At 39.1% G+C, this 24,079-nt stretch overlaps 2 pseudogenes; both read left to right on the top strand.

The window, feature by feature from the left end:
- The first annotated feature begins 14,339 nt into the window (after positions 1-14,339).
- Positions 14,340-14,496, top strand: LOC130029992 (uncharacterized; annotated as a pseudogene).
- Positions 14,497-20,313: 5,817 nt separating this feature from the next.
- Positions 20,314-20,535, top strand: LOC130029991 (uncharacterized; annotated as a pseudogene).
- The last annotated feature ends 3,544 nt before the right edge of the window (positions 20,536-24,079 follow it).

The following is a 24,079-nucleotide window of genomic DNA, read 5'->3' as shown; positions in this document are numbered from 1 at the left end:
CAGGCCACACACAGCAGATCAAGAGCACCGAATGCAGGCGGTGAGACAGTGCCATTCAGTGAGCCCGTGAACACACAACCTTCGGCGTAATAAGATTTTACACCCAGTTAGCCCCTGACCCCGGAAGTCACACCCACAACCCACAACCTGTCCCCAGCACCATCTTACACGACACAGCAGTAAAGAAAACTGTCTGGTGGGCTCCACAACTCCCAGAGAATTCTCCAGACCCATTACTGAGCCAATATCACCAGAAGGTCCCAGATGGGGTAGGTGCTGTGTCCTCACCTTCTCCAGATGGAATCCCAGTGACCATGAGCTTCTACAAGCATGGCTCCGGTATGCGGGTACCAGGACTATTCTTCCAAACCATGTAGCCACTTACACAGCCACGCAATATTTCCTGATATACAAAGTGATCAATGGAAAGTAAATGATCTAGCATTTGTCCCTGAAAAAGAAGCTTGAATGGTGATGGGAAAATCTGAGCAAAATATAATGCCCAACCAAAATGCATCTGGACTGTGAATTTAACTACGGTTCTATGCCACCCTGGGAGGGGAAGGGTGTTTGTCCCTGCACCTGTCCCCCCTTGTGGCATGGTGGCCTCCATCTTTTAGAGCCTAATGAATAGCCAAGTATGCATTGACGAGGCACGTGGGGCCCTGTGGGATGAGGTGTGGAATCGGCCCTGCTCCCTGCCATGACAATGTCCCAGATTGCCACCACAAACACCTCCTCCGGCTCCTGAACGACTATGATCCCAGAGGCACACAAACCAATCTCAGAAGCCAGGGGCTTTTGGCAGTAATCCCTCAGGGCTTATTACTAAAATATCAGAAATCCAAATTCGTGTGGCCGCTATTGTGGCCACACGACATCATATGCTCTTCATAATCAGCAACAGAAAACAAATTATCTAATGATTTCTTTTTGGCAGGTCTGAATGTTGGGGAAAATTGCAAATAATAATGTTGGTTTTTTGTCATAATATTGAATGTGATCAACGGAGAGAGAGAGAGAGAGAGAGAGAGAGAGAGAGAGAGAGAGAGAGAGAGAAAGAGAGAGAGTAAAGTAGAAATCTGCCACCCAGGCAGGGGGTGGGGGGGAGGGGAGTATACTGGGGTTCTTGGTGATGGAAAATATGCACTGGTGAAGGGATGGGTGTTTGATAATTGTATGACCCATCAAGACTTAAACTGAAAGGCTTTGTGACTGCTCTCACGGTGATTCAATAAATAAAACTTAAAAAAAATAAATTAAAAAAGTAGTAAAAGATCCTGATCAAGATGGCAGGCTGGGATTGGGGTGGGGCATAAGAGAGGGAACCAGGAAACACTGGTGTAGGGAAGTTGGCACTGTTGGCAAGAGCAGTGATGGAACATTATTTGTCTAAAACACAACTAATTTGCAGCTAATGTTTTAATAAGTAAAATTTGCAGGAAAAACATGAAGGAAGAAGAAAATATTCTAGAAAGACATAGTGGGGAAGAAAAAGAAAATATTCTTAGAAAATGGATTATTGTCTACAAATATGCAACATCAAATTTTTGTAATATTGTTTTCATAAAACTTCATGTACAAAATATCATGCATCTAAGATGTGGAAAGTAATTCATAGTATATACTAGGACCTTTTTGCAAACCATCTTTTTTCTCCAGGTCAAATGTTCAGCTTCTATCTAAAACAATATTTTGAGCTAGTTTAATAAAGTGACATCAAATATGTCAGTCCCTCAAATGTGAGGTCAGATTAAATCATTTATTACTTTAATTCCAAGTCACCCTTTGGGGTAGGGTGTAATGCCTCTTCAATAGCATAGTGCAACGGTAGTGATCATGGCATTAATATCAGTCAAAGAAATCAAATGTAATTAAACAAAGTACTTCAATTCGTCATGGGGTTTGACTATTAGGCACTAAAAATTAATGAACTCTATGATTTTCTGGGTCTAGATTGTCCTCTAAATCTCTATGGGTTTTTTTAGTAATTAGTTTTTTTCTTTAATTTTAAGTAAAATGGAAAATTGTTTCAGCCATTTTGCTCTAACAATATGCAAAGTAAGTTAAGACTAAAATAACCCAGGGCTCTCAATTCCTAATAAAACTAATACTGTTGAGTTCAGATTCATTTGCTGTAAATTTATTAGTGAATTACATTTGAGAATAATTAGTTCATTGGTTCATACCATATGTTCTATTTCTGAGACTGGCTACAAGAAACAGTCCCTTGGTTAGAGTTCCTGGTCTTATTTTGGATTTTCTGATAACTTTGATGTTTGTAATTAGAAACAATTAATATCATTAGTTATCTTTTCTATCCAGAAAAGAGATAGTCTGTTTAGAAAAAAAGGACTTTTTTGTGAAAGTATATTTGAATAAGAAGAAAATGATTTTTTTAATTGTGAATTTAAAATGACTCCATAGGGGAAGAGAGTTGAAACTTGGGTTGGTACAGCTTGAAATCATACAGATTTTCTTTTGATAACTAGCCAGAAACCCGGTTTGTTGGACTTTAATTTTAAATGGGTACCTGTCACCTTTATATTTCTTTACTATTATTGTACACATACTTCAAATATTCTGAGAAAAAACAACATTAGATGGTTCAATTGGCATCATATCAACATACTTGGACTCTTTCTCTTTCTACTTGCCCTTTTCTTTTATATAGGTTTTTTTGTTTGCTTATTTTGAGAAGAAAAAAGTATTACCTTTGAACTTCTGCCTGTACACAACAGGCCCATTTGACAATTCAAAAATGGGAAGATGGCTGGGAGCTGGAGCAATAGCACAGCAGGTAGGGCATTTGCCTTGCATGTGGCTGACACGGGTTCAATTCCCAGTATCCCATATGGTCCCCTGTGCACCGCCAGGAGTGATTCCTGAGTGCAAAGCCAGGAGTAACCCCTGAGCATTGCTGGGTGTGACCCAAAAAGCAAAAAAAAAAAAATTGGAAGATGGTAGGATGGTAGCAGTAACTGATTTCTTAATTAAGAATTTATTCAAAAGAATAACAACAAAGCATTATTTAATACAATGGACATAGTAGCACTGCACTGTAGCACTGTCCTCCCATTGTTCATCAATTTGCTCGAGAGGGCCCTGTAACATCTCCATTGTGAGACTTGTTGTTCCTGTGTTTGGCATATCGAATACGTCATGGGTAGCTTGGCAGGCTTTGCTGTGTGAGCGAGATACTATCGCTAGCTTGCCAGGCTCTCCGGGAGGGGTGGAGGAATTGAACTCAGGTCAGCCATGTGGGCCACATGCAAGGCAAATGCCCTACCCTTTGTGCACCAGCCCCAATGGACATAGAATATAGATTTATTTATTCTTATAGCATATAGATCTACTTATATCTTTCTATACTAAATTCCAATACTCAACATATGCCATCTTTGGATCTGAAACTTTTATAAATCTTTCTAATTAACAGATTTTTTAGAAAGAAAAAGATTTACTCTTATTAGTACTAAAAATTTTACCCTTTTATTCTTTTCTCATCAAAAGAGCCAATATGAATTTTAGAACATTTGTATAGTGTCTTAAAATTGGTAATAAGAAACTGAACCAATAGAACAGACCCGGGCTCAATTCCTGTCATCCCATATAGTTTCCCAAGCAGCTCCAAGGAGTAATTCCTGAGCACACAGCCAAGAGTTACCCCTAAGTATCGCCAGGTTAGTCCCCTAAACAAACAAAATTTGGGAATGACAACAGCATCAACAAAAAGAATAAAAATATACTATAATAATTTCTGTAAAATTGTAGAATACATGCTGGAAAATAAAACTTTGCTTCCCTTAAATCATAAAAAAGAAATCAACTATATGTCATAACTAAAACCCTATCACCTCATAGTATTGTTCGCTGAGAAATTACATGTGTATGTATAGCTAAATGGGGAACCATTGTTTGCAGTTGGAAGGAGTGTTAATCAAAGAAGATTTCCATTATTTCACAAGACACACACCAGTCACAACTATTTTTGGCTGAACTAATCCATTTCTGAGAAAGAACAAATCATTTATGTCTAATATTTCATAAAATCCAATAGCCACTGAGATACGTGTAAAATTCGAATCAGTTTGTCTAAACTGAGACGTGGGAACAAAATAAATAAATCACTATATCACTATATCACTATCACCTCATTGTTCATCGATTTGCTCGAGCGGGTACCAGTTACGGCTCCATTTATACCTGTCATGTGCTAGTGTAGCCCAACGACATATTGGAGGCTCTTTTAGGGTCACAGGAGTGAGGACCATTATTCTTACTGTTTTTAGCATATCGAGTACGCCACGGGTAACTTGCAAGTCTCTGCCATGTGGGTGGGATACTCTCAGTAGCTTGCCGGGCTCTCCGAGAGGGATGGAGGCTTTTGGGGCAGCCTCTAATGACCTTTACAGGTGTTCCCAGTCAGGTATATATGCGGGCAGAATACTCTTGGTAGCCTGCTGGGTTCTCTGAGAGTGAGAACTAGACAATAAGAGGTCACTTTCAGGAGCTTGGTTTTATAGTCTCTGGATCTTGGCCGTTGATGGGGTTACATGGCAGTTGGTGGGTGTAACTGTCTAGCTACTGGAAGATGGGGGATCTGGGTGGAGGAAGCCCAGTCCCAAAATGAGCAGGCTTGGAGGTCTCGGCCCCGGGTTCTACACACCTGGGTTCCTCTTCCGGTTCCTTCATGCATGAGGCTTGTCCTAGTACATGGAAAGTGGTCTCACTCAGCATGGCTGTGGCTGGGTCCTGGAGGTCTTCAGCTGAAAATAAATAAATAAACTAGGGGAAAAAAACAAGCCTTGTATTCTTGTATTTTAGACAAGCAGCAACTTGAACAAAGTTTTACTCTGTCCTTCTTCAAAGACTAGCATCAAGAAATCACAGTGCAGGGGCTGGAGCAATAGCACAGCTGGTAGGGTGCTTGCCTTGCACGCGGCCGACCTGGGTTGGATTCCCAGCATCCCATATGGTTCCCTGAGCACCACCAGGGGTAATTCCTGAGTGCAGAGCCAGGAGTAACCCCTGTGCATCACCAGGTGTGACCCAAAAAGAAAAAAAAAAGAAGAAATCATATTGCAAATCATAGAAACAAAACTATGGCATATTGTTTTGCAATGGATTGGGGCCAACATTGACTGCGGAAGTGAAGAACAATATGAAGTTCTTTTTCTGAGTTTTTCTATGTTACACCTGCCCCACCCCCACCATTAGCTACACTATGATCATTAGATATTTCCATCTCCTCATCACCCTCCTCATTAGAGAAACATAATATAATTCTAACACTAAAGCCACAGTGCCACCTTCAGGATAACAAAATATGATAATCCAGGTGTATTGGCAGAAAAAAATTTTCAGCCAACCATTAAAAATTTAGGTGGAATTTGTCTGAGACAAAAAGTCTCAGAAGGCAAATTTAAAGGCAGACTTGGAGGATGTAAGATACAAAGGATGTACCTAATAAAATGTAATGAAGCTAGAAAATTTCAGCAAAAAAAGAGAAAATTTCAAGACATCAAAAAAAAAAAGCTAGAAGAGCACAGATACTTCATCAAAGAGTAAAAGATTCTAAACAGATAATGACTATGAACACTAACTGAGCAATTAATGTGCCTGAATTCAAGCATAGAAAATCCAGGAAATTAGGCTATGTTTAAGAAAAAAGAATATAATAAATTGAGGATAATAATTGAGGACACTAATGATTCACATGGAAAGCGGAAAAACAAGATTTAGGAAAAATGAGGAAAATAGTTTGGGATTACAAGATTTCATTAAAAGGGTAACTATCAGGATAATAAGAAGTTTAGAAAGTAAAGAGATAGAAGCAAGCAGAGACTTTGTTAGAAAGAAAATAATTGCTGAGAACTTCCCAAACCAGAAATTATTTTTAAAAATTAAAAAATTAACTCTTTTGTTTGGAAAAAACAAAATAAATGCAAAATGATATACAGCAAGAAATACAATTATTTATTTTTTTAAATTGAGTCACAGAGCAAAATAGTGAAAGCTGCTAGAGAAAAGAAAATGGTAATATACAAAGGTATTTCTATCAAGTTATTCTTTTTTAGAATTCTAATTCACTGTCACTGTCATACTGTTGTTCATTGATTTCCTCGAGCACGCACCAGTAAATTCTCCATTCGTCCTATCCCTGAGATTTTAGCAAGTGCCACATTGAACACTCTTTCAGGGTCAGGGGAATGAGACCCATCATTGTTACTGTGTTTTGGTACATCAAATAGGCCACGGGGAGCTCACCAGACTCTGCTGTGTGGGCAGGATACTCTCGGTAGCCTTCTGGGTTCTCCAAGAGTGAGAACTAAACAATAAGTCATGCAGCCACAAATGCGGCTGCATGCTTCCAGGAGCTTGATTTTATAGTCTCTGGGTCTTGGCCATTGATGGGATTACACTGTGCTGGGGTCAGTTGGTGGGTTTAACACCTAGCTACTGGAAGATGGGGGGATGTGGATGGAAGAGACCCAGTCCCTATCTGAGCATCCTTGTAGAACTCAGTCCCAGGCCCCACACACCTGGGTTCCTCTGCAGGTTCCTTCATGCATGAGGGTCATCTCAGCGTGTGGAGAATGGTCTTAAGCATAGCTGTGGCTGGTTCCGAAGGACTTTAGCTACCGGGGCTCTGCTCGAGGTGGGGAGGGAAACTCAAACTGCTCCCCTCCAAGGGGCCCCGGTGAGGACAGCCAGGCGCAGGGACAGGAGACCGCATTGTTCTCTTCTGGAAGCTTGGTTTTACAATCTCTCTAGGTCTTGGCCGTTGATGGAATTACATGGCTCTGGGACAAAGGTGGGTGTAACACCTAGATACTGGAAGATGGGGGATCTGGGTGGAGCAGGCCCAGTCCCGATCCGAGCAGCCTTGGATATCTCAGCCCTGGGTCCTGCACATCTGGGTTCCTCTGCCAGTTCCTTCATGCGTGAGAATCATCCGAGCATGTGGAGAGTGGTCTTAAGCATGGCTGTGGCTGGTTCCAGAGATCTTCAGCTGCCGTGACTCTGCTCTGGGCAGGGAGGGAACTCAACACATCTCCCTCCAAGGGGCTCCGGTGAGGACAGCCATGCGTGGGGGCAGGAAACTTCTAATTAAAAAATTTTTAAATCTAAATGAGGAATGAAATACTTATATTAGAAAAGGGTAAAACTTCCAGCCCAAAACTCTTAACTATATAAAATTATTATTCCAATATAATGGAAAACTAAAGGTATCTTCTGATAAACAAAAGTTAGGAGCATTTACCACTGCCATATTGAAAATAATTCTTGAGCATGGAAAAAAATTAAAAAAAAACACAAAATCTTGAGCATAATGACAAGTAGTAATAAAACTGCAGAAACAGAAACATTAGTGATATGAGGAAATCACAATATATAACAACTGAGGAAGAAAAGAACAATTACTTAAAGAATCACTCTAATAATGAGATAAAATAAGGCCCTCCTGTTGAACATTGATTTGCTCGAGCAGGCCCAGTAACGTCTCCATTGGAGACTTTGTTGTTACTGTGTCTGGCATATCGAATACTCTTGGTAGCTTGCTGGGCTCTCCGAGAGGGGTGGAGGAATCGAACTCGGGTCGGCCATGTTGGCCGCTTGTAAGGCAAACGCCCTACCGCTGTGCTACGAGATAAAATAAATGACCAAAATGGAATTAAGGGGATAAGGGAAACTGTCTTGCCACCTGCTGATCCTTGTTTCAATCCTTGGCACCACATAAACTCACTCCCAAGCATAGAGCCAGAAAGAGATGCTGAGCACCACTGAGTTTAGTATCATTCTCCTCCTGCAAAATGAATTCTGTTTTTAAGGAGAAATCATGAAAGATACGGAATTAAGAATAATATACTCAGGGCCAGTGGGGTATATAGCAGGGAAGGCATTTGTCTTGTACACAGCTGACCTGGGTTCAATCCCTGGCATCCCATACGATCTCCTGAGCACTGCCAGGAGTAATTCCTGAGTGGAGAGCCAGAAGTAACTCTTGAACATCCCTGGGTTTGACCCAAAAAGCCATAACAAAAGTTATATGCTGAAACATGCACCCACAAATATAGAATACATTTTCTTCTCAACATGAAACATTCTCAAATATACATTCTATACCAGGATAAAAATATATTAGGAGGGTACAGGATTTAAGATATTTTCCTTGTATGTGGTCGATCCTTGTTTGATCCCAGCTTATTCCTGGAGTTGCATATGATTGGGCCTACTTGAGCAAATTGATGAACAATGGGAGGACAGTGACAGTGACAGTGACCCCAGGAATCATGAGTGATTCCTCAACAAAGAGCTAGGAATAAACCATTATTACTGCTGGGTGTGACTCCAAAAGCACTATAATAAGTCAGCATATGAGAAATAAAATCATATCAAATATATTTTTATATCACAATTGTATGAAACTATAATTTTATATCAACAAAAGGGAAGTTAAAAATTTAGGGAATATTCTTCTGAATAACTCTTGAGTTAACAAAAAAAAAGTCAAAGAAGAAGCTAAACACATGGAGAACTATTACAAAAAGTGATGGTATATCAATTCTGATGGGATATAGATAAAACTACTACTGAAAGTTGAGAATCCACTCCAATGGCAAGTGAAAAATAGCAAGAAGAAATAGGGACTATGTCAATTATAAAGTTTTTACACAGTGAAAGAAAGAACAAAAAGAAAAAGACAATCTACTAATTGGGAGAAAAAAGTTGCACATCTTTATTCAAACACCAATGTGGAGAGGAAAGAACTTTGATACACTGTTGATGGACTGTAAATTGTCATAACTTAGGTTAAAAACAGTACAGAAATCCCTAAATAAGGGAAAATAGGGGAACATGGGAAATAGCTCAAAGGGACAGAGTACTATCCTTCTATTCATGAAGTTTAAAATTTTATTCCTAATCACTTGTCCCTGAATATCAATATGAGTGCACCTGTAGGCCCTAAAGCACTATCAGAGTGACCCTGATAGCCTCAGCTCTGATATTATGGTCCTGGAAGATTAAGATACCACAGGACCCAAACACTACCAATTGCTGGGTCCAAGATCCAAACTATTAAAACTACACACCGAGACTACACTATGGTTGTCAGTCATCACCCCTCTATTGCTTGGGAAGACCCTATTGAAATAACAGAAATAAAAATAAAAATCCTGTAGTACTGCCTCCTATACCATTCATAGCCATATAATGAAGAGTAAACACTTATTCTAATGGCCACCTGCACATCTATCTTTATAGCAGTAATATTGCTAAAACATGGACTCAGCCTAAACTCCCCCTAAGCTCCTGCACCACAAAAGAAACAATGACCAAGATAAAAAGACAGCCCATGGAATGGGAAAAAACTATTCACCCAATACTCATCTAATAAGGGGTTAATATCAAAGCTATATAAGGCACTGGTAAAACTTTGCAAGAAAAACAACATCCAGCCCCATGAAAAAATGGGAAGGAGAAACGAACAGAAACTTCCTCAAAGAAGCAATTTGAATGGCCAAAAGGCACATGATAAAAATGTTCTACATCACTAATAATCAGGGAGATTCAAATCAAAACAACAATGAGATATTATCTCACAACATAGAGACTGGCACACATCCAAATGAACAAGATCAATTAGTGCTAGTGCCGATGCCGGGAGAAAAGTATCCTCATTCATTGCTGGTGGGAATGCTGACTGGTCCAGTATTTTTTGGAAAACAATATGGACATTCCTGGAAAAAACAGAAATTGAGCTCCCATTTGACCCAGCAATACCACTTCTGGGAATATACTCTGAGGGTTCCAAAAACACACAGCAGAAACACCATCTGCACGTCTATGTTTATTGCAGCAGAATAGCCAGAATCTGGAAACAAACCTGAGTGCCTGAAAATAGATGATAAAGGAACAGATGGATAAAGGAACTATGGTACATCTACACAATGAAATACTACACAGCTGTTAGGAAAAAGGAGGGCATGAAATTATGAAATTTGCCTGTAAATGAATGAACTTGGAGGGTATCATGCTGACTGAAATGAATCAGAAAGAGGGGGGCAGTCATAGAATGACTATATTCATTGTAGGATATAAAAAATAGTATGAAACTAATATCCAAGGCCAGGGAAAATGGACCAGAATGATTGGTCAATAGTTGAAAATTACCACAAGGGTGTGGGGGGGTTGGAGGGTAGTTAAGATAGACAATGGTCCATTATGACAATGTTAGTTGGGAATGACAAGAACTGAGTGTTAAAAGTAGGTAAACGGTTAAACATGATATCTTTTCAGCATCTGTATTGCAAACAATAATGCCTAAAATGAAAGAGAGAGAGAGAGTGACAGAGAGGTGCTGCCATAGAGGCTGACTGGGATGGGGTGGTTTGGGGGAGCAGGAGGGAATCTGGAGACATTGATGCTGGGAAATTACACTAATAGGGAGATACGGATTGGAACATTGTATGACTGAAACCCAATCATGAATAGCTTTGTAATGCTGTATCTCCTGGTAATTCAAAAAAATAAAGCACTGTATGTAGCATTGTCCTCCCATTGTTCATCAATTTGCTCAAATGGGCAACAGTAACGTCTCCATTGTGAGACTTGTTGTTACTGTTTTTGGCATATCTCATATGCCATGGTGAACTTGCCAGGCTCTGCCTATAAAATAAATATTTTAAATATTACATTAAATTATTTACTGCCTGCCTGTCCTTCACAAACTACAAGACCAAGATGACTACCCTCTGATGTCCTGATGGATCTATCACATCTTCCAATTGGAAAAGATTATCCATGACTTCTACTCAGATCTCTTCGATAGCCATGTCCACATGCCCACATACCAAATCCCACAGGATGGTCATTCCCAACGTTCTCCCTTCCGAAATCTGACCTGCCATTTCATTGATAAAGAAGCGAACATCACCCGGCTGAGACAAGGTCAGACCAAACAACTGAAGAACATGCCATCAGTACTTATCAATACACTGGCTCGGCTCTTCACACGCTACCTGTCTGAATGCAAGATTCTGTCCCAATGGAAAACCAGCAGGACTGTACTACTGTACAAGAAGGGAGACATTAACAACATTGGCAACTATCGCTCGATCTGCCTGTTGTCTGTCATCTACAAGCTGTTCACTCGAGTCATCCTGAATAGGATTGGCAGAACACGAGCTGAAGGACAACCATGCTAACAAGCCAGGTTCCACAGAGGATTCAGCACGATCGACCAGATCCACATGATAACCAAGCTCATTAGAGTTTCTCGGGAGTTCAAGATGCCACTCTGTCTAACGTTCTTTGATTTAAAGAAGGCCTTTGATTCTGTTGAGACTGAAGCAGTCATCCAAGCCCTAGCAAAACAAGGAGTTCAAACTTAATACATCAGGATCCTCCATGAGCTGTATTATGGATTCACTACTGGGATCTCACCATTCTACAAGGAAGTGATCATCGATGTCAAAAGAAGGGTTTGGCAGGGTGATACCATTTCACCGAAACTTTTCAGTGCCACCCTCGAGAACATCATGCAATGACTGGAATGGGAAGGAATGGGAGTGAAGATAGACGGTCGGTAACTACAACACCTCTGCTTCGCTGATCACATCATTCTAATAACACCAAAGATTAACCAAGTGGCACAAATGCTGGCTGACTTCGACTGTGAGTGTGGAAAGGTCAGACTACAGCTGAATCTCAGAAAGACAATGTTTATGAGAAATGGTCTCTTTCCTGACGTTTCATTCACTCTCAATGGAATGAACATTTCCAAATGCAACAGTTACGTTACCTAGTTCGAGAAGTCAGCATGACGAATGACCTGGCACCTGAGTTTCACAGGAGGAAGAGAGCAGCTTGGGATGCCTTCAAGAGCATTAAAAAATAGCTAAGAGGATTAAGAACCTCAGGCTCAAAGCACCTCTCTTCAATTCCACTGTTTTTCCTGCATTAACATATGCCTCAGAGAGCTGGGCCCCACGAAAAACTGGATAAGAACTCTATTTGCGCCTCCCAAAGAGGAATCAAAAGAGCTATGTTTGGAGTATCATGCTTCACTCAAATGAGAGAAAGAATCTGGAGTTCCGACCTCCGTTGATAATCAAGAATCAGGGATACTGTCTTGTTTGCCAAGGTGTCAAAAATCAAATGGGCTGGACACGTAATGAGATTTGGAGACAACCGCTGAACTAGAGCCATTACTGACTGGATTCCACAGGACATCAAAAGATCACATGGCCACCTACCTACAAGATGGTCAGACTTCTTCGTCAAGACCCTGAAAGAATGGTGTGAGGCTCTTTGTGTTCCTAGAACAAGCAGATGCCATTGGGCTACACTAGCACGTGATAGGGATGAATGGAGATGTCACTGGCTCCTGTTTGAGCAAATTGATGAGCAACAGGATATCAAGTGATCAAGTATATTTCCATTTTTTAAAGACAGAGAAGCATTCTATTTTATAAATATTATGTATATAATGTAGTGCTTCCTTTTCATCTAAAAGATGAAATTGTGTTAATTGGAACAAGTTCAATCCCCCTTGATGCAATTATGCTAAGTAAAATAAGAAAGTCACAGGAAATTGCTCTTTGGCTTGACTCATAGGAAAATATGAACTAATTGTTATAGTGACAAAAGACTATATTCTAGATCCTGTGACTATTATGAAGCCTAAAGGCAAAGGGTAGAAGTAGTGGTTAAAGAGGTCATTTTGGTGTGGGATTGCACTGGAACTTTTCTGATGCTTACACATACCTATGGGTGTGTGAAGATAAACTACTGATTCAAACATCAGTTAATAATAAATTAATTAAAAATTTAAAAATAAATTTTAGAAAAAAACTGCTCTTAAAGAATACCAACACTCAAAAATGTGTCAGTAATATCTAAAGCTGTAAGAAAAAGCTCATCCTTTCAGAAAGTCATAGTTACTTATATACTGAATATCAATTTTTGTTGACATAACATTGCATTGTATCACTATACAGTATTAGAAAACATATCTTTATAATTAACTTGTATGCCTCTCAAACTTTACTCTTTTCACTGTGATAAAAGTTACCTCAATAAAACAATTAGTCTGCATTGCCTGTTGCATTAAATTCACCATGAAATTTTAATTCTATCTTTAACCATATAATTGGTTCACGTTGTTCATATTTAGCTTCCTTAAATTTTACCACTTCCTTTGAGAATCTTTTATTTAGATGGAAACTGTATTACAAAATGTTTAATATTAACCCTAAGTGTTTTAGTCTTCATCAGTTAATTGACCCCCCCCCCCCCCAGAAGCTTACAGTGCTCTTAGGAACACCCCTATTCCCCCGTATTTATCTTTAACTTTTCCTTTGTGTTAGTTACTAGATTCCCCAAGTCAGGCTTTGTTGCTTATAAGTCAAACCTTCTGGAGAGTCTGGACTTTGTATTTATAATGAATTACTGTCTTTCCTATTTTCATTATAACTTTTCATATTTTACTATAGAGCAATGTTCTTTGCTTAACATAGGAACACCGTTAATGCTGTGCTTCTAACATTTGGGAGCTGATAGACTTCTAAATATATCTACTCATGGTCATCCATCCTAAGTACTTGATTTAGGCTTCCCTTGCCATATTTTCTACAACAAAAATGGGAGTCCTGCCTTGGGACTTAGATGAACCCAGGTTGAGTAGCAAAGCTATCCCAGCATCGAAATGGGACAGTCTAAAAACCATAAAAGCATAGTCTTTATATAAGCCATTATGACTTCACAGAGGACCTCCCTTGGGGAAGGAAAAGCTAAATTGACCTGAGGACTTAGTCTGGGCTAGGTCTTCACTAACTTCCAATTAATCTTGAACTATCCTCTTAATAAATAATATGCTACAATTTAATCTGAATTAGGATAAGATTTAAGAACTAGTTCTGATTCCTAAGAATTAGGCGTCTGAAGGAATTAGACATTCTCAATGACAGACAATGAACTGGAATGGTGGTAACAAATAATATATTATAAAATAAAAGTTAAATGAAACTAGTTGAATAAAAATCCAGGTCTCCACAATTCATTAACTGATTTACCATAATGAGTAAAAGGTAAAAAAGGTAAAGGCCCTCCCGTTGTTCGTCGATTTGCTCGAGCGGGCCCAGTAACGTCTCCATTGGAGACTTTGTTGTTACTATGTCTGGCATATCGAATACGTCACAGGGAGCTTGCCAGCTCTGCCGTGCAGGCGAGATACTCTCGGTAGCTTGCCGGGCTCTCCGAGAGGGCTGGAGGAATCGAACTCGGGTCGGCCATGTTGGCTGCGTGCAAGGCAAACGCCCTACCACTGTGCTATCGCTTCTCGGCCTTTTGGCTAAGATCAAGTGTGTACCATAATGAGTAGTGTTTTGTTATTATTTAACACAAAGTTTCTTTCTTCCAGTGGCTGGCAACCTTATATAATTTTTTTTTCTTTCGGGCACTGACATATCATAGGAAAAAAGACCCATACTATTCTGATGTCTTGAGCAGAGCTTTGTCATATTTTATATGAAAGAATTAAGTATTAATTAAGGTAAGATTGTTTTAATGGTAAGTCGCTCCCAAATGATGCTTAGGAGCCAGGGGGCTACTCATGACAATAAGTCAGTTTAGTCATTCAGTTGATGCTAGGGCTCAAAGCTATAGTACCATTCTCAGGCAACCACAGCCATTCCAGAAGTGCTTTGAAACCACCTGGTTCATACATAGTAATGCTCAGGAGTTGATCCCTAGACCATAGAGTGCCAAGGATTGAGCCCAATTAAGTCATGTGCAAGACATGCATTCCAATCCTAGTTTTATCAAGTATGTACTAAGTAAATATTAAGTAAATATTTTTACTTTGCTGCATTAAACCCCCATGAAGCTGTACACCCTGTATACCAAAACATATTGTTGAATCACAGTAAACATTGAAAGGCATGACATATTTACTATGCCATATCTAAGACAGATGGCATAGCATATTACTCAACAGTCTAGTAAATTATGGGTAGACACTAAAATTGATGCTTCGAAGTGATCATGTCAGTGCAAATAAACCTTTACTTAACAATAGCCTTTTAGCTGGAATTTTTTATTTCTATTCTGAGAGGTGTTGTTTTCTACATGCCTTTTAGAAGGCAGAGATAAAACCAGGCTATGATGCTCTCCAGCAGCCTTTCAAACCTATTGTATCTTTTGACTGTATCATTTCACTAGTTTCCTGCTGTTCCTTAAAGAATATAGTTGCCTTATAAAAGTGTATTTATAAGAACCTATTTTTTTCTAAATGAATAAAATATTTTAAGGTGAATTTCAAAAAGTTTTGAACAACTCCCCTATCATTTGATGTCTCAATAAAAGAACTGGCTACAACAATAAATTATAAGTTCCTGGAAATAACAAGTTGCAGAGTTGTAAGCATTGCTTAAATTGGAATATGTCAGAAGCCTTTGCTTTTGTGGATTATTGGAAGTCTGTTTATTTACTTTTATGTTTTATTCATGTTCACTTTAAAACATATTGCTTCTGCTATTTTTATTGTAAAACATATTATGATTTCTTTGTTTTTCATTCTCACTTTGCCCATAGTTATAAAATTGTTTATAGATATTGAATAGATAAATGTTTCCTGAAAATGAAGTCTACTTTCTAATTGTATACTAGATCCTGTGTTAGGAACTAGATATAAAATAATAAGTGCTAAAAAGAAGTTTTATGCTGTCTTTCAATTCTGGATATGATGAAAGTGACATATGTTAGACAAAGCTTCAAGCAAAAATAATTAGAAATTATACCAATAATTTCTCAGCACAATAAAAAGAATATAAGCATTCTTGATATTCTGAAAGATTCATATCTTAGATAAATTATAAATCAATAACAATAAGAAATTATTGATAGCAATAATATTGGTATCATTCTTTCAAGGTAGCCTGGAAGGAGGCAGGTGAGGCCCTCCCCACCCCAAAGAAGCCAGCCTCAGCCAACAAAAACATCTAGAACTCAACTATCACTGTGTTCATGGCCACTTTCCACAAGCTTGGATGCGCTTCACCCAAGAGACAATTTATACCTGGATATCTCATACTTTACACCACCAATATACCAACGGTAGCACACCCCATCTGATGGGGTTTAAAGTAGAAGGCAAACAAATCTTAGGGGGAAATACATACAGATATAGATATAAGCACACAAGACTCAACCTTTAACAACACATTATTAATGTTTTATAGGACTTAATGGCTCCTGGGTGAAATTCAACAATCTTGACACACTTTCTTATAAGAAACATTTTTTTTTGTCTCATGTTTAGTGGATTACTCATAACAAACAGTACAAAATAAATTGTTTTGGTTCTGCTTTGGGGGCAGGGTTTGAAATTCGGGATGGTGGGGTAAAGGTGTAATGGTGGTGGGGTTGGTGTTTGAATGTTAATGTAATAAAATATTCTGAACAACTTTATAAAAATAAAATTATATTGGTATCTATAATTTCTCAGGGCAACACAAAGAATATAGGCATTAGGGCATATAACTAGTTGCTCATTCTTTTACAAATACTTGAACTAGAATCTTACTTATTATAAGTCATGTAGAATTAACTGTAGTCATAAAAATGTATTCTTCCTCTATTATTATAAAGGAAGCAGAAGTCAGTAAACTTTTTCTGTAAAATTACAAATAGTAAACAACGTAGGTGTTGCCGGCCATGCTGCCTGCCTCTCAACCACTTTACTCTGCCATTGTTGTCAAAAAGTAGTCAAGACAATATATGAATCAAGAAGTATAGATATTACAACAAATTCTATTTATAAGACGTTTGCCTTTGATTGTAGTCTGTTAATCACTGGATACGAATAAAAATAGGCAGCATGTTCCATTATATAAAGAAGGCAAGCATCAATAGAAGGCAGGGTTAAATTGTTATTTACTGACAACTTACCTTATGAAAATCACTGCAAAACTGCACACTTTTACATTTTAGAGGGACCTCCCATTGTAATTACTGATTTTGGCATATTGAATACACAACGGATAGCTTGCCAGGCTCTGCTGCGCAGGCGGAATACTCTCAGTAGCTTTCCAGGCTTTCCGAGAGGGATAGAAGCTTTTGGGGCAGCCTCTAATCACCCCTTGTAGGTGTTCCCATTTCAAACCTTATTTGAACCCTATCAAATATGGTGCGGCAATCCTAGAAGATGGGTATTAAATGTGTTATAAAGTGGCCATGCGGTCCGGAAAGTGTCCTAGAGCATGGTGGCTGCTAGGTAGTGGAGGTAGTGGAGGTAGTGGAGTTGTGCCTGTGAGGTATTTATCTGGTACCAGTAGGGATAGGGTGGGTCTTCTGTGCGTAATCCAATCCCTGGGTCTCCAGTGGTTGGTGGAAGCAGACAGGGCAGGGTAGGGTGGGGCTCCTGGTTTTAATTTCTTCCTCACCTGTGGTTGGTGGGAGCAAGCAGAGGATCTCTGTCCCCAGATCTGTTGAGTCTGGAGTCCAAGGTCTCAGAGTTCCGCTGATCTTGTTATGTGGGGCTTCAGTCGTGCGTGAGTCCCAGACCAAGCGTCTGGAGAGTGTCCTGGAGCATAGCAGCTGCTGGGTAGTAGAGATAATGGAGGTCGAAAGAGCTATGATTGGAGTTATCATGTTTCACTCAAATGAGAGAAAGAATCCATAGTTTTGCTCTCCATGTCAACAGTCAAGAATCAGGGACGCTGTCTCGTTTGCCAAGGCATCAAAAATCAGATGGGCTGGACAAGTAAAGAGATTTGGAGATGACTGCTGGACTAGAGTAGTTACCAGCTGGATTCCACTGGATGTCAAAAGACTGTGTGGCCACCCACCTACCAGATGGTCAGACTTCTTCATCAAGACCCTGAACAATTGGTTTGAGGCTCTTTATGTTCCTTGAAAGAACAGACAACACAGGGTTACACTAGCACGTGACAGGGACAAATGGAGACATTACTGGCGCCCGCTTGAGCAAATCAGTGATTAACGAGAAGTCAAGTGATCAAGTGATCAAGAGGGACCTCCAAGTAGTAGTCAGGAGGGCCAAGGTCACTCTCTGCAATAGTTAATCAATGATCACGATCACGACCATCCTGTTGTTCATCGATTGCCTCGAGCAAGCCCCAGTAATGTCTCCTTCGTCCTAGCCCTGAGATTTTTTAAAAAGTGCCATATTCAAGGCTCTTCCAGGGTTAGGAGAATGAGACCAATCATTGTTACTGGTATTTGGCATATTGGGTACGCCACGGAGAGTTTGCCAGACTCTGCCGTGTGGGCAGGTTACATTCCGTAGCCTGCCAGTTTGTCCAAAGTAGGAATGAAATAATAAAATGTCATGTGGCTGCAAATGCGGCTGTGCGGTTCCGGGAGCTGGGTTTTATAGTCTCTGAGTCTTGACCATTGATGGGATTACATGGCACCAGGGGGGCAGTTGGTGGGTGTGATCCCTGCCTACTGGAATTTGTAGGATCTGGGTGGAGGATGCTCATCCCCGATCCAAGCAGGCTTGGAGATCTCAGCCCCGGGATCTGCATGCCTTTGTTCCTCTGCCAGTACCGTCATGCGTGTGGAGAGTGGTCTCAGCATGGTGATGACTGGTTCTGGGAGGTCTTCGGCTGCTGGAGCCCTGGTTGGGGCGGGGAGGGAAACTCAACCCGCTCCCCTCCAAGGGGCCTGGCGATGACAACCAGGCGTTGGGGCAGGAGACTCTGCTCTGTTCTCTTCTGAGAGCTGGGTTTTATAGTCTAGTTGATCAACAGGAGCTGTAAATCGTGCTAGGTCCCAAATGGGTAGGGGCTCCAAGTCCATACTCAGTGACGCTCTGGAGGTCACAAAATGCCAGTAATTGAACCTAGGTAAGGACCATGCTAGTTATATGCCCTAGTGCCTGTATTATTTGTGTTATCCTGAGATACTCTAATAGTCTGTAGGATAACATTGGTTTGTCCTTTCTCCCTTGCCACAAGTTGCTTAGGTTTACTGGGTTACATTCATCATAGTGCTTCTGAGTCATTCCCATTCCTTTGTGCTTATCCGTAACTTCTCTGTGCTCTCTTCCTTAACTAGTTAATCAGCTTTTCCCCCTAATCAGATTCTGTTAACTTGTAAGGTCAGATCCTTCTAAGGACACTGAACTTGTACTGTAAGTTAATATTGCCTTTCTCCTCTCCTTATATCTTTTGAATAGTTTACTTTAAAGCAATGTCCTTTTTGTGTGGACAAAGGAAGACACTTAATATTATGCTTTTGTAACTTGGGAGTAAATTGTCTCAGAACAATTTGCACCCCAGGGCATCTGCTTATTTGACTTAAGCCTCAGTTGCCTTTACTACCCCAAAAGCAGGGTCCCAACAAGGGACTGAATGGACCCAGGGCAAGCTGTGAGCTACTCTGGAATCAAAATGGGCCAGACCAAAGAGCTATGATACTAAAGTATAAGTCAAGAGCATAGTCATGGACAAATGCTGTCATGATCCAAAAGTAACATCAAAATTAGGATTCTATGAGGGATAGGAAAGACTAACCTGGCCTTAGCACTGTAGTATGAGATGGAGATGGCCCCAGGAGAGCAATTCTATAAGCTTAATGCATCTCTTACTTAATGCATGTCCATAAAAAATGATTAATATTATGAATGTTTATATGTTTGTTGGACAAGGAGAGGAGAAAGAGACAAGGAGAGGAGAAAGAGACACCCTCTTGGATGGGTCATCCTGCTGAATGAGAATCTGTCCTAGAAGAAGCCTCCCCTGAGGGAAGAAGAGCTTTACCTCTGTTGATTGTATGACCACATCTATGTGTAAGCTCCACCCTCTCATGATTTGGAATTTAACTAGACTGTAAGAGTGGGCTGGGAGAGTGAGAAGGAGAATTAAGGGGATCCAGAGAGAGAAGCAGAAGGGGAATCAGAGGAGAATGGAGAGGAGATTGGAATAAACTGCAATTGATAACGACCAGCCTGGACCTCATTCCTTCCTTCGCCTACCTATTGCTGTCGGAAGCAGAGGCCACCGAACAGGGGCGGTGAGAGAGATATAAAGTGCCGCTGCCTTTTGTAAATACACAATCACTGTCACTGTCACTGTCCTGCCGTTGTTCACCGATTTGCTCGAGCAGGCCCAGTAATATTGTGAGACTTATTACTGTGTTTGGCATATCAAATATGTCACGGGTAGCTTTCCAGGCTTTCCTGTGCGGGTGAAATACTCTCAGTAGCTTGCTCGGCTCTCCCAGAGGGGTATAGGAATCGAACTCGGGTTGGCCATGTCGGCCGCATGCAAGGCAAACACACTACCCACTGTGCCTTTTGGCTAAGATCAAGTGTAGTATCTGTTCTTATCAGTTTATTAAATACACAATAGTCTACTTTAAATCAGCTTTAAATATATACACTGGGGTCTTCAAAGCTATTGTTTTAATTTTACAAGTAGTTGGGATAAAGAGATTGACGAAAATTATTTCTTTAAGTCACCAGAAATATGAGAATAGTGTATTTCTGTGGTTACAGCCCAGGTTTAGGTAGTATGAGAATTGTAGAAGAAAGCCTGACTCTCAGATTCACTGGCATCTGGATTTACTGGGCTCACATGCTCTATTGCTCCCATGGGCTGATTACATCCATCAGAGAGCTGCTCATTCTCCTACAAATACTTGAACTGGCAACTTACTGATTGTAAGTCATGTAGAATTATCTGTAGTCATAAAAATGTTTTCTTTCTCTATGATTATTAATAATAATACATAGAACCTTGAAATACATTATTACCATATAACAAAGAAAACATTTATATGTAATATATAAATGTATATACATATAATTGTATATTAGTTATTATTTGGATCATAGGACTGATAAAATGACATGTTCTGATTTACCATTTATTTATATACAAAAGCATTTTAATTTAAAACAGTCTCTGAACTTTTCCTCTTGTTTTTTTTATCCACATTAAAATGGAAAAACTAGTCTGTAATTTGTAACATTCTATTTAATAAAATATAAGTTTTGATTTTCTGACTAAGAATTTATATGAATATGCTTTTTGATATTTGTCTTTCACATAATACTTCCTATTGGAATATTTCATGATATCTGTAAAATGACTGACTTTTTCTCTCACTAATAAGTATTTATTTTTTGCTTTTTGGGTCACACCCAGCGATGCACAGGGGTTACTCCTGGTTCTGCACTCAGGAGTTATTCCTGGTGGTGCTCAGGGGACCATATGGGATGCTGAGAATCGAACCCGGGTTGGCCGCATGCAAGGCAAACGCCTTACCCGCTGTGCTATCGCTCCAGCCCCTACTAGTAAAGTAAAGTAAAGGCCCTCCCGTTGTTCATCAATTTGCTCGAGCGGGCCCAGTAACGTCTCCATTGGAGATTTTGTTGTTACTGTGTTTGGCATATCGAATACATCACGGGTGGCTTGCCAGGCTCTGCCGTGTGGGTGAGATACTCTCGGTAGCTTGCCGGGCTCTCCGAGAGGGCCGGAGGAATCGAACTCGGGTCGGCCATGTTGGCTGCGTGCAAGGCAAACGCCCTACCGCTGTGCTATCGCTCCAGCCCAATCTTGAGCAGCCCCTACTAATACGTATTTTTTTATTTAAAACATTGTTTTCACTTTTATGCTAACCTCTCATTCTATTAGATTCTAGGTACTATAAGACTTATTGTTTTTGTTCAAATATAACCTCATTTGTTAAAAATTGATACATCAGCTGTAATCAAATATCATTTACTTAATTGTAACTGAGCTTTGGAAAGCCCATTAGAACCTTAAATTTCAAGTCAATTCCTCCTGCATTGTCATGGTAATGTGATAAATTAGCATGGGTTAGGCTGCTGTTTCTATAATTTTGTTCTTCATCTCTACTGTCATGTTAATAACAAACAAAAATCCAAACTTCATAAGTAAAAGAGGATTTATAGCTCATAATATTTCAAATAGCATTGAAAATATATAACATAAAGATGCCAGTAAATCAACCTAATTACAGTATATATGGTCTTTTCATTATTTTATGTATCTTCTTTTTTTCTGTTACATAATCTTATAATTTAAATACCCTAGATAAGAGGTGTGGTGACATTTTTCTGCTATTGGCCATTTGTATGTTTATAACATTATTCATAAGTTTGAATGGCATAATATACAATCAAGCCATGTATATAAGTGTGTAGTCCGCATGCATAAATATATCAAATATAATTACATATATATTAAAATACTACATGTTCATTTATAATTTTTATTTTTCAAAGCTGTGATGAGTATTTAACAGTTTTTAAATGTTTCTGTATTCTGTAAAGAACGTAAAAGGTTGGTTTTATTATGTTCCATTCAAACAACTCAAAACACAAGACAAGTACATATATCATATTGTTTGATGGACACTTTTAGTGTATTTTCTGAATAGAACTCTTTTCTGTGAACTAATTTTTAAAATGGAAATAAGGAACAGTTGTGTTAAAAGTTAATTCACTTTTAAACCTGTGATTTTCATCTTCATAGATATATGATAAACTTATTGTAATTTATTTATTACATAACTTAAGGAAAATTGAAAGAATAGGTTGGGGCCCTCAAGAAACAACATAGAATCTGAGTTAACTATCTCAGGTATCTTCGGGTGGGTCAGGGAATTTGAAATCACATATAATTAAAATCGCCTACATTTTTTGGTAGTGCTCTGTATCAGTATAAAACATATTTCTTCATTATTATCTTTCTTTGATTACTATCTGAGAGGAAAGGAGACTCTTTTAATATCTAATCACTAATTTAAGTCCTCTATATCATGGAGCAATAAGACAGACATATTTGTGTTAAGCTATTATCAGCAAAGTGTAGCTTTATGGGTCAGTATGTAAATGCATAGACTTAGGAATTATGATAGCCTGTGTTGAAACTGCTTCTAAATAACATTATTATTCTGCACAGATTCTTTAGTGTTACTCAAGTTCAAGTCTTTGGACTATAAAGTGGGGTAAAAATAGTATTGTGTATAGTGTTGTTATGAAGATTAAATGAGACAAACAGTAAGTGTTTGCTATAATATCTAGCATATAATAAGTCAATAAAAAGCTGGATATTTTGACTAATAACCCATTTTAAAATTCAGTGACACTCAGTGTGCAGTTTCTATTTTGTGGCACATAAGCTTATTCCTTGGAAGTAGTAGATTCATGCATAGCCAAACTATGGAAAACTCAAACTATATTAGACACTTCAGACATTTAGAATTCCTTGAGTTGGGCTTAAGATGTCTTATATTCTGTGGAGCTCAGAGGTTATACACAGTGGGCTTATCCTTTTACTAACACCTTGTCTTTCTCCTTGATATTATTCTCTGGGAAGGAAGTTCGACTTGGTGACAATTTTTCTCACTGTTGTTTAAAATCTCAAAGGGTTCCGTTCACTATACAGTTGTTTTCAGGAAAATATGTGGAACTTTTAATTTCTGTCAGAATCTTTTAATCATTGTAAGATCCCCTAGGATAAGAGGATAGTCTGCGGATTCTGAGTCTCTTTGTCTGTGAAGTGGAGGGAACTTTGCATTAATTTGCATAGCAACTCCCAGAATTCTGAGGCCAAAAGAATTGGTAAGAAGAACCTAAATGTAATTATGTTAATCCCGATACTTGCAGATATTTTGCATTCCATTCTGGTTCACTGTCAGTTCCAATTTTACACTTCAGATGGGGCTGCTGATCTCCTAAGTTTTACCTACAGACTTATTTGCATGGTTGCAAAGTTTAGGAGAATTGGGAAGAAATAATGTGTCACAGACAAAGAAACTTCAAGAACAATATGTTTAAGTGTTGCCCTTAGCATATTTGCTTCACATCTATTTTTCATTTGTTTTATTACTTGCTTTTGTCTTTTGCAGTCTACCCACAGATGCTAATGATTTTGTCTGGATATGGGATGAGAACTGAGAATCACTTTTGAAAGTACTTTGAAAAAGTTGAATAATATATGATTACATGAAAAGTAATACAGAAAAGATACTACAATGGGTAGAGAGCTTGCTCTGAACTTGTTTGTGCAGGGTT

Source organism: Sorex fumeus, unplaced genomic scaffold (assembly GCF_029834395.1).
Source record: "Sorex fumeus unplaced genomic scaffold, SorFum_2.1 ptg000043l, whole genome shotgun sequence".
Classification (NCBI taxonomy): domain Eukaryota; kingdom Metazoa; phylum Chordata; class Mammalia; order Eulipotyphla; family Soricidae; genus Sorex; species Sorex fumeus.
The sequence above is the reverse complement of the archived record's forward strand: the minus strand, read 5'-3'. Positions and strand labels throughout refer to the sequence as shown.